Here is a 14,671-nt window from a genome sequence, read left to right on the forward strand (position 1 = left end):
TGTGTGTTTCATCAATTTATAGTGACCTCTAAGCTGAACAAAGAACTCACAAAATTGTAGTAAGGGCACAACCTTCATTTTAATGACTGATTCAACGAGGTTCTCATCTGTTATCCTGATAAAATTATCAAAAAGAGATGTGGTGCTCCGCAGGCAAGCTCAACTTAATTTAAATATTAAGTTTGAGTCTCCTTCAATTAATGAGCCAATTGATTATTAATTTAATAATTAACAATTATTGATTTAATAATTTATTGGACCGATTTCCCTAGTATACACAAGTATAAAATAAGTGTGTGAGATGCTCTAAATGCAGATCTCATTAGTAAGAATGTGGATATAAATTTTCTCTTATAAGGTATTGAGTGCTACTCATATTGGTCTGCATGATCAGAACCAGTTATCAGAACCATCAACAATGAAATGAAAGCAAAGCACACAAGAAAAAAGAATTCTTGTGAAATGTAAACCTAACTTCTGCAAGTCCCGATTCATGATACTGAGGTAATATTCTGAATGGTTGATGTAAATAATTAAGTTCGTTCTTTGCTAGGCTCTCATTATTCCATACAGTGATTTATTGTACTAAAATTATTACATTATTAATTTTTAACTGCAACTGCAGTTTTAAAATTCCAGAGACGTGAAGATACCGTATACCGTATGGAGTCTCTAGATGTTCAAATATATTTAAGTACATATTAAGCACAGTTTATTAAGAATGTATAAAATTTACAAAAAATAATTCAGCACTGTTTAACTTGAATGAACTTGCACGCACACACGCAGATACTGTATTCATGCAATTACAGTACTTTTATCAACATAACATTATAATATGAACATAGTGCAAATTTGTATTACAGTATGACTAAAGGTCCTGTCTCAGTGCAAAACTCTCCTTGTCGTTTCATTTTCCACACACCCTATCAAAAATTAATTTAATTAATAATAATGTTAATAAATCGTCCACTTCTACAGGACTGTCTCAGAAAATTAGAATATTGGGATACAGTCCTTTATTTTCTGTAATGCAATAAAATAAACAAAAATGCCATACATTCTGGATTCATTACAAATCAACTGAAATATTGCAAGCCTTTTATTATTTTAATATTGCTGATTATGGCTTACAGCCGGTACTCAGGAGACTGCTCCTCATCACAGGTGATTCTCCTTCTCCAGACTCCTAGTGAGGTGGATTATAATGCTTTGTCATAAGTAGCGCCAGCCACTGTTCAGGAGGGGCATAACAACTAGTAGGCGTCTGATTGAAAAAAAATGCTGGCAGCCTGCACGGCCAGGCCTGCGACGTCACTGCGCCGGTGCCGCGATATGTCAATCATTTGGCGTCTGCTGGGTCCAATGACATTTCAGCAGGGGCATGTGCCACCCCGGCCCCCCCTCTGACTCCGCCATTGTGCGCCAGACAACTAAAGTGGCCTCCATGGTCCATTGGACACAACATGTACAATTGGTTAGTTACTGTAGTTTTGCAAGACATGTACTTTACTCTGCTAACACTAGCTCCTACCTGCTGCATTAAATTCAAATATTACACACCAGAAGCTAAAACTCTGGGAATTAATCAAGTGTTACACAAGGCAACGATGCGATAAGAGTTTATAAATACTGTACTTGTTAGCAAAGGCTACTTGTGACCAAAACGAATCATCGGGCCCACAAATATTGTCTGTGTCATCCTGCCCCTTACCATGCCATCATATAAATTACATTGTTAATATTTTTAGATTCTTGAGCGTAAAAGAAGATGGTAAATAAGGCACCATCTCGAGTCGAAGCCAACTGCTTTTGCAATGCTAGCGAACATGTTAACATCTAGTTTACGTTAAGCTTCGTCAATGCTAATGCTACCTACGCATGACTTTCAAGAGCTATATCAGCGATATGAATGACAATACTACACTATTTTAGGAACGAAAAATAGTTTACTGTACTTAAATGATCGCTGATCGATTCACCACGTTTTTTTCTTACTTTAGCTCAAAGAGCAACGGCCGGTAAAATCACCAAGGGAGAATATCACCGTTACCCATTATGCCTTGTGAAATGATTTGCAATTACGATTGGTCCAGGAAACGCTGACAAGAACGCCCAAATGGCCGTTTCTGTTGAATGGCAGAAACACCCCAGTCGCAGGACCTTTTTCCATATCTTGGTGTCCCTCATATATCTAAAAACCTTCATAGATTTTGCTTAAATGTACAACTGGGGCTGCTTTGTTAAAAAAAAAATTCTAGGGGGTGGTACAAATCACAATACATGATAAAATATTGCTCATTTTGCCAGGCCAGATGTGTGTGCCAAGTTTCATGAGTTTCTGTGCATGTTTAGGCCCTCAAAATTGCCGTTGTCTTCTTGGGGAACAGTGCATAGCCACGGCCACAGTGATTCATGAAAACTCATAAATTTTGTGTTGTGACATCATAAAGGCCGAATCCCTCATCTGAGCAAATTTGAGGTAGGTACAGTTAGCGTGGTTGGAGAAAAATGTTGAAGAAAAATCAGAAGAAGAAAAAATTGCCAGTAGGTGGCGCTATCAGTAAGATGAAATATAAGTTTGTAGATGTCTTAAGGGCTGGACTCTCATCAAATGTGTGAAATTTTGATAAGATAGAATTATCTGGGTAAAATTAAAGCAGCTTTTATTGCCACGCCCTTTGGCAAAAAGTTACAATATTCGGTGTGGGGCAGGATCAACAAATTAAGGCTTTTCTGACCAATTTTCAACTGGATCCCTTCAACGAGCTTGGCACAGAAGCTAAAAACGCAAAGTATGACATTTCTTGTCACCACTAGGTGGCGCTATATGTATAACCAAATTTTATCATCTCTTTTTCAGGCCGTGACTATAAAGATGCATATGAAGTTTGGGATTTTTTGGAGCTTGTACATGCCATCTTTTGTCTGGTTTGTCTCACCTTGTCTCGTCATCGTTAACCTCGTCCACCTGTGTGTGTCTCCTCTGCCCCTATGTGTTACCAATTAGTGCCCTCTGCCTGCTGTGTTACCCAGGTGTGTCTTGTTGCTGTCTCGTTAGTGTGATGTACATATTTAGTCTGTGTTGTGTGTGTGTGCCCTCCGTGTGGGAGTATTGTCCCTGTTAGGTTGCCTGGTGTTCCGGTCTGTTTTGTCCCGTTAAGTTCTGTCTTGTGTGATTACTCCTCAAAAAGTAATGGGGTGTATGCCACAGAAGAGGCGGGACGTGATTTTGCACATCAGTTTATTTCCGGTCCGGGTTGCGAACGCGCAACCCAGGGGAACAAAGTCGTAAGCACAAGTATTTTTGACGCATCCCACACGTCGCAAACCGAACCGGAAACAAACTGTGGTGCAGTCCCGCCTCTTCCGTGGCATATACCCCATTGTCAAAATTAAAGGGATACTTCACTTATTTAGCTATTTTTGGCAGTCAAACCTTAATATTTTGCCTGTAATAAATTTGATATTTTCATTATTTTTCACGTACAATTCGTACCTTCAAAAACACATTTTGCAACTTGCTGTTGACGGAAAATGACATCACAAGGGCTCAGGTAACCAATCACAGTTCACCTGTTTTCTAGGTTTGGTCATGTGACATTCACAAGCTGAGCTGTGATTGGTTACCTGAGCCCTTGTGATGTCATTTGCAATCGACATCAAGTTGCAAAGTGTATTTTTAAAGGTACTAATTGTACATGAAAAATAATGAAAATATCAAATGTATTATATTCAAAATATTAATGTTTGACTGCCAAAATGGCTAAATAAGTAAAGTATCCCTTTAAAAAGTGTTGTCAAAAAGAAAAAAAGCTGAAATACACCATTCAGCACGAAAGTGAACACAACAGTCATCCTACCTGTCATCGGTCCGGATACCGGCAATTTGTAATCCCCAAACAGACATAATCTTTAATTTTGGGATTTCTTTCTTAATGAATCGGTTTCTACTTTTAATTCAAGTGACCACGTTCACACACTAAACCATGTCCAATGAGGGACGAACTCGTGCGTGCTGTGGGGGCCCGCTGGGCCTCGTTCTGCGGCCTTGGGCTCGGGGGTGTGGGCCGGGGCTGGGGCGGGGGTGTTCCGGGCGTCTGGGTCGGCTCGCCGACCGGTGTCCGCTCGGGTGGCTTGGGGGTGGCCTTGGTGCTGCCGCGGCCTGGGGATTTCGGGGGGGGGTGCTCGCTTTGCTGGACCGCGGTTGACGGCTTCTTTCTTTGGTGGTGGTCCTTATGCATGCCAGATCCGTCGCACCAGCATCTACTGAAACTCAACAGAAATAGCCTCTCCCTCCCACAGCCCCTTGAATCAGTTGGTGCTGGTGTCTGTGGTTCTCACTTTGCTCTATCTATCCTTCCTTCCTTCCTCTCTTTAGTTTTTCCTCTGGTCACTTGAGATCTTAATTTATTAGAAGTATGAGGTTTCTGGGGTTGGCATAAGACTCTGGTTTTGTAACCACGTAGGAGGGGTCTTGTTGGTGCTGGACTTCACTTTGATGGATTGGATGTACTGGCTTCTATGGATCTCTCTCTGCCTTATCGATCCTTCCCTCCTTCCTCTCTTTAGTTTTTCCTCTGGTCTCTTGAGATCTCGCCAAATTTGCTGGAATTTAGAGGCTTCCGGGGTTGGCGTAAGACTTTGATTTTGTAATCATGGGGAAGGCAGGAAGTGTTTGGTCGGTGCTGGATTTCACTTTGATTTTCCTTTCTTTTCTCTTTATTTCTTTTTTTTCTGACCTTTTCTCTGGTCTCCTGACCATTTAAACCTCACGACTCTGGCAAGATTCTGAAGTACCTGGTTAAGGCGAAGGGTAATGGGATATTTATAAGGCTTTAGGTGAATGAATGAGTATAAATTTACACGTATTTGCACGCACGCACGCACGCAAACGCACGCAAACGCACACACGCAAACGCACGCACGCACGCAAACGCACGCACACATACACACACACAAAAAAAAAAAAAAAAAAAAAAGAGCAATGATGACAAGACGTTGAATCGGTAAGACTACCGAATGAACAATTCTGAGCTCTTATAAAAAAAAAAGAAAAAAAAAAGAAAAAAAAATAGAAAGTGGACTCCTTATTAATGATATAAGTGATCACCTCCCGATTTTTGCAATTTTTTATGATTATTTTGATAAAAAAATGAAGCCGATTACTTACACATTTGAAACTAGAGCAAGAACAACACGCTCCATGGCTGCCTTTAAGCTGGATTTAGAGAAACACAACTGGTCTGAGGTTTATTCAAATAACGATCCTGATATTGCATATAGTGAATTTCAGTCAACCATTATTTCTTTATATAATAAACATTGTCCATCAATTAAGATTACAAGAAAGTATAAAGGTCCAAATAAGACATGGATGATGAAGGGGATACAGAATGCATGTAAAAAAAAAAATAATTTATATAAAAGATTTATTAAATTGAGAACTGTGGAAGCTGAAACAAAGTATAAGATCTATAAAAATAAATTAGCAAATATTATTTGAATAAGAAAGAAAGACTATTACTATGAATTATTAGAACAGAATAAAAGCAATACACAAGAAATATGGAAAACACTAAATCATGTAATTAAAAAAAGTTCTAAAAAAACAAATTTTCCACAATATTTTATAAAAGATAACGATATGGTAATTGATGAAATTTCTGACATAGCTAATAATTTTAATGAATATTTAGTTAACGTGGGCAGCAACTTGGCAAATAAAATCCCAGAGCCAAGAAACAAACATGAAATAGATAAGAACATCGTAAATAATTCATCCACTATGTTCCTTAATGGTGTTAATGATATTGAAGTATTAAATGTTGTGAAAACATTAAAAAATAAAAAGTCTACTGACTGTCTTAACATTGATATGACATTAGTAAAAAGTATTATAAAATATATTGTACAACCTTTTACATATATTTGTAATTTATCATTTAAAACTGGTATATTTCCATCAAAAATGAAGATAGCCAAAGTCATTCCTGTTCATAAAAGTGGAGAAAGACACACGTTTAATAACTACAGACCAATATCATTGTTGCCACAGTTCTCAAAAATTCTAGAAAAATTATTTTCATATAGATTTGATAATTTTATTGAGAAACATAAGCTCTTAAGTGAAACCCAATATGGGTTTAGAGAAAAACGGACCACCTCAATGGCAGTCATGGAGCTTGTAGAAGCAATATCTACCGGAATAGATAATAAAAAATTTACTGTTGGGATTTTTATGGATTTAAAAAAAGCTTTTGATACTATAGATCATTCTATATTAATGAATAAATTAAAGAAATATGGAATAAGAGGTTTAGCTTATAAGTGGATGAAAAGTTATTTGGAAAATAGATATCAGTATGTGCAGTTTAATAATGTACAATCAGAACACATGAAGATCACTCATGGAGTTCCCCAAGGGCCTGTGCTCGGCCCTAAATTATTTATACTGTATATAAATGATATTTGCTGTGTCTCAAAAACATTGAAAAGTGTCTTATTTGCTGATGATACAACTTTCTATTGTTCAGGAGAAAACCTGAAGCAGCTTCTGACTACTGTGGAGTATGAATTGAATATATTAAAAAAATGGTTTGATGTAAATAAATTATCATTGAATTTAAATAAAACCAAGTTCATAGTTTTTGGCACTAGACAAATCACTCATCAAGTCAAAATTATGGTGAATTCAATTGAAATAGAAAGGGTGAATGAAAATAAATTCCTTGGAGTTATTATTGATGATAAATTATGTTGGAAGCCACACATCGAAACTGTTAAAAGGAAAATGTCAAAAATCATAGGGATACTCTATAAAAGTAAGGATGTTTTAAACATGAAATCATTATATATATTATATAGTTCATTATTATTACCATATTTGACCTATTGTGTGGAATTATGGGGAATGGCATATAAAACAAATACTAACACCGTTTTCAAATTGCAAAAGAAAGCTATAAGAATTATTAATGGATCAAAGTATACAGAGCCAACACATCCACTATTTATTAAATTAAATGCAATGAAATTTTATGACTTGGTGGATTTTAAAATAGCACAAATAATGTATAAAGTTTATAACAATTTACTCTGCCACAGTACTCAGAAGTTATTTGAAATTAGACACAGTCCTTATGATATAAGGGGTACAAGTGTGTACAAAAAACCCAAAACAAGAACAAATATTAAGCAAAGGTGTGTATCTGTAAAAGGTGTTGATCTGTGGAATCATCTGGAAATTGCTCTGAAAAATTGTGACTCAATGCTGGAGTTTAAAAAAATGTTTAAAAGTAAAGTTCAAAAAAATTATCTATGTCAGACCAGTATATGAAAAATGTACATGTGAGTATGTGTAAGTGATCTGTAAGTGATCTGGATAGGTATTATGGTATATGTTTAGTAAATTTATGTATATATGTTTTTGGTAAATGTGAATATGTTAAGTGTACTTGTGTATATATATATATATATATATAAATATAGATATATATATATATATATATATATATATATATATATATATATATATATATATATATATATATATATATATATATAACTTGGGTTATATATATCATTTATTATTTTATTATTATTTTTAATAATTAGTAAATTAAAATTGTATTAATAATGAAATAAGTTTAAATATATTTAGTAAAAGGGGTAGGACTAGATAAGTTTTTAACTTCTTCCTACTCCCTTTTGAACATGTAAGTTATGATTAATTGAATGATTATGTTATTGGGATTTTCTTCTATTTTGATTGTTGTTGTTTTTTGTTTTATCTCTGCTGTTCATCTGTTTATATGTTCAAAAAATAATAAAAGGAAAAAAAAAAAAAAAAGCAAATGTTATGGATGTGTATTTTTCATAATAGCCTGCCAGTATGCCTGCAAATGAACTTTTTTTTTTTTTTTTAAAGTCTGAACTTGGGTCAGCATCCCACACCAAATAGCACACTAGTGTGAACTCATGCCAACCATACTTTTGGTCCTGCTTTTAAGCTACTGACTGGTGGACTCATGTTTATGACAGGTAGGTGTAACCAGTGGCGGTCATCCTTTCTTGACCTCTCGTGGGCACCCTCTGGCTGAGATTAAATAGTTTAAATAACACTTAAATAGCGCCATTCAGAAATTGTTGGTTGCATTTAAGTCAAATTTATGTGTCAAAATTTGTCATATGTTGCATGCCAATGCTAACCATTTATAATGTCACTGTCCTGAGAAAAACGTTTTTGTTTTGTTTTGTTTTTTTGCGATGTCTGCATTCTGTTTCATCCCATAAACATATGCAACACAAAATGGATAGATGGATCTGTGAAATAAAGACAGAAGCTAGGTCTGCACATCCGGAAACAATATAAAAATATAGAAACCAATATAACTATATATATATATGGGAATCTTTGCCTCACGATTCGATTCGATTACGATTTTTGGGACTACGGTTCAATTCAGAATCGATTTTCAATTTACAGATATGCAAAAAAGTTGGCATGATCTACTCCAGTCTGCTTTGCACGACAAAATGACAAATAAAGTGTTTTTTTTTTTTTTGTAAAACATTTATTAATTTTGTATTGTAAGTGCCCTTTTCCATAAAAACAGCATGTGGGCTACAACTGCCTTTCCCCTTCTTCTTCATTTCTAATTTAAAGAAAATTGATTGAGAATTTGATTCTTTTGTGAAATGATTTTTTTGGCACACCCCTAATATATATATATATATATATATATATATATATATATATATATATATATATATATAGTAGGGATGCAGGATAATGCTATTTTCAACCGATACCGATAAACCAATAATTTAGAGGTGCCAATGTTGATAACCGATAAGTAAGCCGATAATTGTTTGTAAAATTAATTTGAAAACAAATATGCTTTCGAGTCCTACAAATACATTCTAAAGTCTAACAAATACATTGAAACATTGTATAAACTTTGCACAATATTTCAATGTATGTAAAGCACCATGAAGCTGAATTTTATTGATGAGCCACAACCACAACAGATGGACCGACGTGGTATGTCTATAATTATTACTGGATTATCCGGTTTATCTGTATGAAATCAAATTGCCGATAATTATCGGCAGACTTCTCTATTATCTGGTTTATCTGTTTGACGTCAAATTAGTCGATAATTGCTGATAATTATCGGCCACCGATATTATCGATCGTGCATCCCATATATATATATATATATATATATATATATATATATATATATATAAAACATTTATGTATAAAAAAAAAAAAAATGGGATACTGATGTTAACATTACCTGTTGCGATGACGCTTGACCTGAGCTGTGAGAAGCCCCACCCAAACTGCTCACGTCCGCCATTTCTTCTAGCTCCTTGGCGCATGCAACAACAACAAAAAGTCTCGCAGCTCGACTAGTTTTATCTGTGACCTGCCTGTGATGTTGTCGTAATTTGTATGTTCTGGATTCGTTATCCACAGCAGTGAAGGCGTATTCACAGCCGAGGAGTCGTTACCGCAAGGAAAAAAAAATCCACACGTGCACAATTTTGATCCTTACAAGAAAAAAATTGTTACACATTTTTGACAACACGAACAAACGAAACATTACTATTTCGGACATGAATCGTTTATCATGGATAGGAAACATTATCACGGCTTAGATGCCTTAGTTTTTGTTTTGTTTTTTGGTGAGGGTTTGGTGAGGGTGGATGACGTGCCAAGAAGTAGAATCAGTTTTGGAGTTGTTGAACTCATTCACTGCCAGCAGCCATTTTCACTGAAGCAACCCCCTTCGGTCCCGGCTGTTTTACTGGATTTTGACTGATTTTGCAAGGCCCACAGAATATTGTGTTCTATTGCTATAAAAAACATGGAACCTACCAAAAGAAATATTAAAGTCTCTTCTTTCATCAGGAAAAAAATATATTTCTATCTTTTCAGTTATGCAGCAATTAGCATTAGAATATAGCTAAGTTGCGTCATTATTCACAAATCTGTTTAAAACAGTGGGGAAAAACATGGTTGATCTCTTATATTCTGCTGCCACCTACTGGCCGTTTTGTAATAACTACCATTGCTTCAAGCGTTCTCTTCAGTTCAGTGACTGCATCAAAGCCTTCTTTATGCTCTAGCATTAAAAAAAAAAAAAGTATAAATACGCCTTTGGGAATGGTAATATTTAAAATAACACGGATTTATACGTTTTTGGGACCAAATGGTTTAATTTGAGGATGTTTGAAGAAAACCAGGCGTTGAGCTCTTGGAGGCAGAGGGCGAGGGAAGCAGGTGGAAGGACTGAAGAGGATTTGGAGGAGAGAGATGATAGAGACGGGTGTCATCCGCGTAGCAATGAAAATGGACGTTATATTTGCAGAAGATGTAACAAAGTGAGAGAATGTAAATGATGACGAGAGTGGGCCCCAGGACGGACGCCTGGGGCATCCTAGTTATGACAGGCTCGAGTATTTGGAGTATTTGATTTAAGAGATTTGAGCTGAATGGGTGGAGTACGTTCAGAGAGATAGGTGAGAGGTGTGTGAATGATGCTAATAGATGCCAATCTGTCAAGGAGTGTGGCGTGAGATATTGTGTCGAGTGCTGATGTTAGATGAAGTAGAATGACAATGGAGACGAGACCAGAGTCAGAAGCTAATGAGGAGGTTGTTGGTGATTCCCTGCATCAGTGCTGAATCTTATATCGTTCAGTACTTTAATCAGAGCTGTTCTGTACTGTGATGAGGTCGGAAACATGACTGGAATATCAAAAAGTTCGTTTAAGCTCAAGAAATTGCTGAATTGATTAAAAAACACCTTTTCAACAGTTTTGGTTAAAGGGATACTTCACTTATTTAGCCCATTATAGCAATGAAAAGTTAATATTTTGTCTATAATTAATTTGATACTTTCATTATTTTTCATGTGCAATTAGTACCTTTAAAAACACATTTTGCAACTTACTGTCGACTGAAAATGGCATCACAAGGGTTCAGGTAACCAATCACAGCTCACCTGTTTTCTAGGTTAGGCCATGTGACATTCACAAGCTGAGCTGTGATTGGTTACCTGAGCCGTTTTGATGTCATTTTCAGTCGACAGCAAGTTGCTAAATGTGTTTTTAAAGGTACGAATTGTACATGAAAAATAATGAAAATATCAAATATATTATAGGCAAAAGAGATTTCAGAGATTTCGGAAGTTCACCAGATTGAAGTAAACAGTTGATTATTTGCTATAAATCTATTTGAACAGATTTCACAATTTGTTTTGAATAAGCCAGATGGCATTGAATCAAGACAGCTCATGGAAGGTTTCAATTGCTGAACCAAGTCTGTTATACTTTGTAGTATTTTGATCCACTGAGTCAAATTCTATCATGTTAATTTAATTATTCCGAGGTGATTTTAAGTGCTGCATCATTTTGTTATTTTGCTGGTTTGTGACAATGTTTGTTTGACCTGATGGCTTGTACTTTTTCACTAAAGTAGCAGGCAAATTCATTGCATTTATCTGTTGAGAGGAGTTCTGGCGCTGTTTGATTTGGAGGATTTGTGAGTTTGTCGACCACGGCAAAAGAGTGCGTGTATTGTTGAGTTCTTACTAATGATTTCAGAGAAGTGTTGTCTAGCTATTACTAGCTCTTTGTTAAAATTACAAAGACATGGTCAGTACAGGTCAAAATGAACTTAGTTTTTCTCCACTTTTCCTCTACTTTTCTGTACTTTGATTTTAAAGTCATTATGTTGGTAGCACAGCTCCAAGGTTTTTTTAGGTCTGGATGAAATGGTCTTAGTTGTCATAGGGGCAACAGCGTCCAGAACATTTGAGATTTTTAAGGTTCATCCAGAAGTTCATCAACGGTGTCTGCATTGAGAGTTGATGCAGCCAATAATTACATAAACATATTGCTTGTGTTCTCATTTATGTACCTTTTTAAAAAAAAAATTCAATAGAGACAGGAATTGTCTGAAAATCTGTGATTAATTATACTTCAAAGAACACACAGAAATGATCTGAAATAGCCATATCTTTCACCTCAACAGATAAAATGTCAACAGCTTTAGAGAAGACGACAACAAAGATTTGAAAGGGAATTAAGTACAGAATTAAAATGTATAAATATCTCAATTTTTATTTTTTAAGTAAGCCTGATTTCGGGAAAACATAACATAAGTACACAAAATGTTCTGCGGACTAAATAAGAGTAATTTATCGATAAAATCTTGCCAAAGCAAACATGCAGTGAAATATAAAATCTTGCCAAAGCAAACATGCAGTGAAATATATTGTTTTAAATGACACACTATTCGGGGAGGGACTCTCTCTCTCTCTCTCTCTCTCTCTCTCTCTCTCTCTCTCTCTCTCTCTCTCTCTCTCTCTCTCTCTCTCTATATATATATATATATATATATATATATATATATATATATATATATATATATATATATATATATTAGGGGTGTGAATTGCCTAGTACCTGACGATTCGATTCGTATCACGATTCACAGGTCAAAATTCGATTCGATACCGATTAATCCCGATACGAATTTATAAGTCGATTGTTGCGATTTTTTTTCATTCAAATTTAGAAAATACTAATCAGTAAGCTTGTAGAGTGTAAGATTTATATGAAAATGTATTATTTATTTATCTGAAATTTCAGTCTTATAGAGGTTGTAATCTGTTTCATGTTTGAACAGCATTCAAATAAAATATTAAGGCTTAATGTTCCGTTCATATAACATTCTTCCATGCTCAAGGTGTGAATCCTTAAAAAAAAAATAAAAAATAAAAAAATAAAAAAATAAATAAAAAAATCGATTCTGCCGATTAATGAATCGATTCGAGAATCGCGCGATGTAGTATCGCGATATATCGCCGAATCGATTTTTTAACACCCCTAATATATATATATATATATATATATATATATATATATATATATATAGGGCTGCTCGATTATGGAAAAAATAATAATCACGATTATTGTGGTAATAATTGAAATCACGATTATTCAAAACGATTATTTATGTTTTTGTTCAAAGCAAGAAAATGTTTAAACATTTGAAAATATTAAGACAAATAAAAAAAAAATATCTAAGCTCATTTTGGACCAAACAGACTTTATAATAATAAATGATTATTTATGGTGGAAAAAATTTTAAGTTTGGGTGCAGCATGTGCAATATGACTTGTGGGGTGCAATCTAGTTTTGACAGGGGTTCTTGGTGAAATAACTTGAGTGGGCGTGCCTCAAAACCACTCAAAATTAATATTATTACGGTTGCAGCTATCCAATATTTTGGTATTTTCCACATCCTGCTGAAAATTCTAGCGAATAGTCGGGTATTTGGATAGAAATAAAAACCTACCTGTACAGTATATAGCCTACTTTTTGGTTAAACAAGTATGAATACAGACGACAAGAAAACACATTTGCATGTAATTAACAACCAACTGCTTTTCATTTTTGGATAGCTAATCAACAAGCTTGTCAGCAAACTACAGTGGAACCTCTACTTACGAACGTCTCTTCATACGAAATTTTCAAGTTACGAAACGCCTCAACGGGAAAATATTGCCTCTTGTTACGAAAGAAATTTCTAGATACAAAACGTAAAAATACATTACCGAACGCAACATACTTTCGGCTATGGCTATTTCCTACCATAGATACCTATGAGCGTAAATACTAGTCGGGGTGTTTGTACATCGTTCTGACATCCCATTGGCTAAGAGGAACCTCTACCATAGGTATGAGCGTAAATACTAGATCGGTGTTTGTGCATCGTTCTGGCATCCAATTGGCTAAGAGGAACCTCTACCATAGGTATCTATGAGCGTATACTAGATCGGTGTCGATACAGCGTCCTCATCATTCACCCCGCGGCCCATGAGGTGTTCCGATAGTTTTTCGTAAATGTATGAACTAACGGCCAACGAATTTGTGCAAAAATTCAAACAATTGGTGATTGATGAAGGCACAGTAAGTTTTTAATTGCGACGAGACACGAGACGGGCCTTTTTTTTTTTTTTTTTGAAAAAGATGCCTCGCCATACCGGAAGTTTCCATGAAGTTTCAGAATTAGTTTAAAAGAATCGCCCAGAAAAAGTGTTCACCAGTCGGGCGTTTGCTCACTAAGATGATGTTTGCATGGGACATTAACGAAGGATTGTTTTTTTTTGTTTTTTTTAAAACTAACCGTTCGTCAATGTCCGTTTAAAAAAAAAAAAAAAAAAAAAAAAAAAAAAAAGCAAATATCCATGGATCAGTTCTTTACAAAACACCAGGCAAAAAAAAAAAAAAAAAAAAAATTCTGAGAGAGAGGAACATGAACCAAAGAGGGCAAAAAACGATGAGGACAGCAGTTAAAAAGGTAAATGACCATCATTTTTATTCTTTACTTTATTCTTTGTTTTTTGTTTTTTACATTATGCACAACTCGCATTTATTGTGCAATAATCTAATTGTAACATGTATTTGTTACATGTTTTGATGCATTTTTATGCTTTATAAAACATTTATGTCTGAATTTTGGGAAGCTTGGAACAGATTAGGGCATTTACATGGAAAATGCGTCTCTACTTACAAATTTTTCTACTTAAGAACTTTCTTCCAGAACCAATTAATTGCGTAAGTAGAGGTACCACTGTAGTTTCCTCTGA

This window comes from Festucalex cinctus, chromosome 12, assembly GCF_051991245.1.
Source record: "Festucalex cinctus isolate MCC-2025b chromosome 12, RoL_Fcin_1.0, whole genome shotgun sequence".
Classification (NCBI taxonomy): Eukaryota; Metazoa; Chordata; class Actinopteri; order Syngnathiformes; family Syngnathidae; genus Festucalex; species Festucalex cinctus.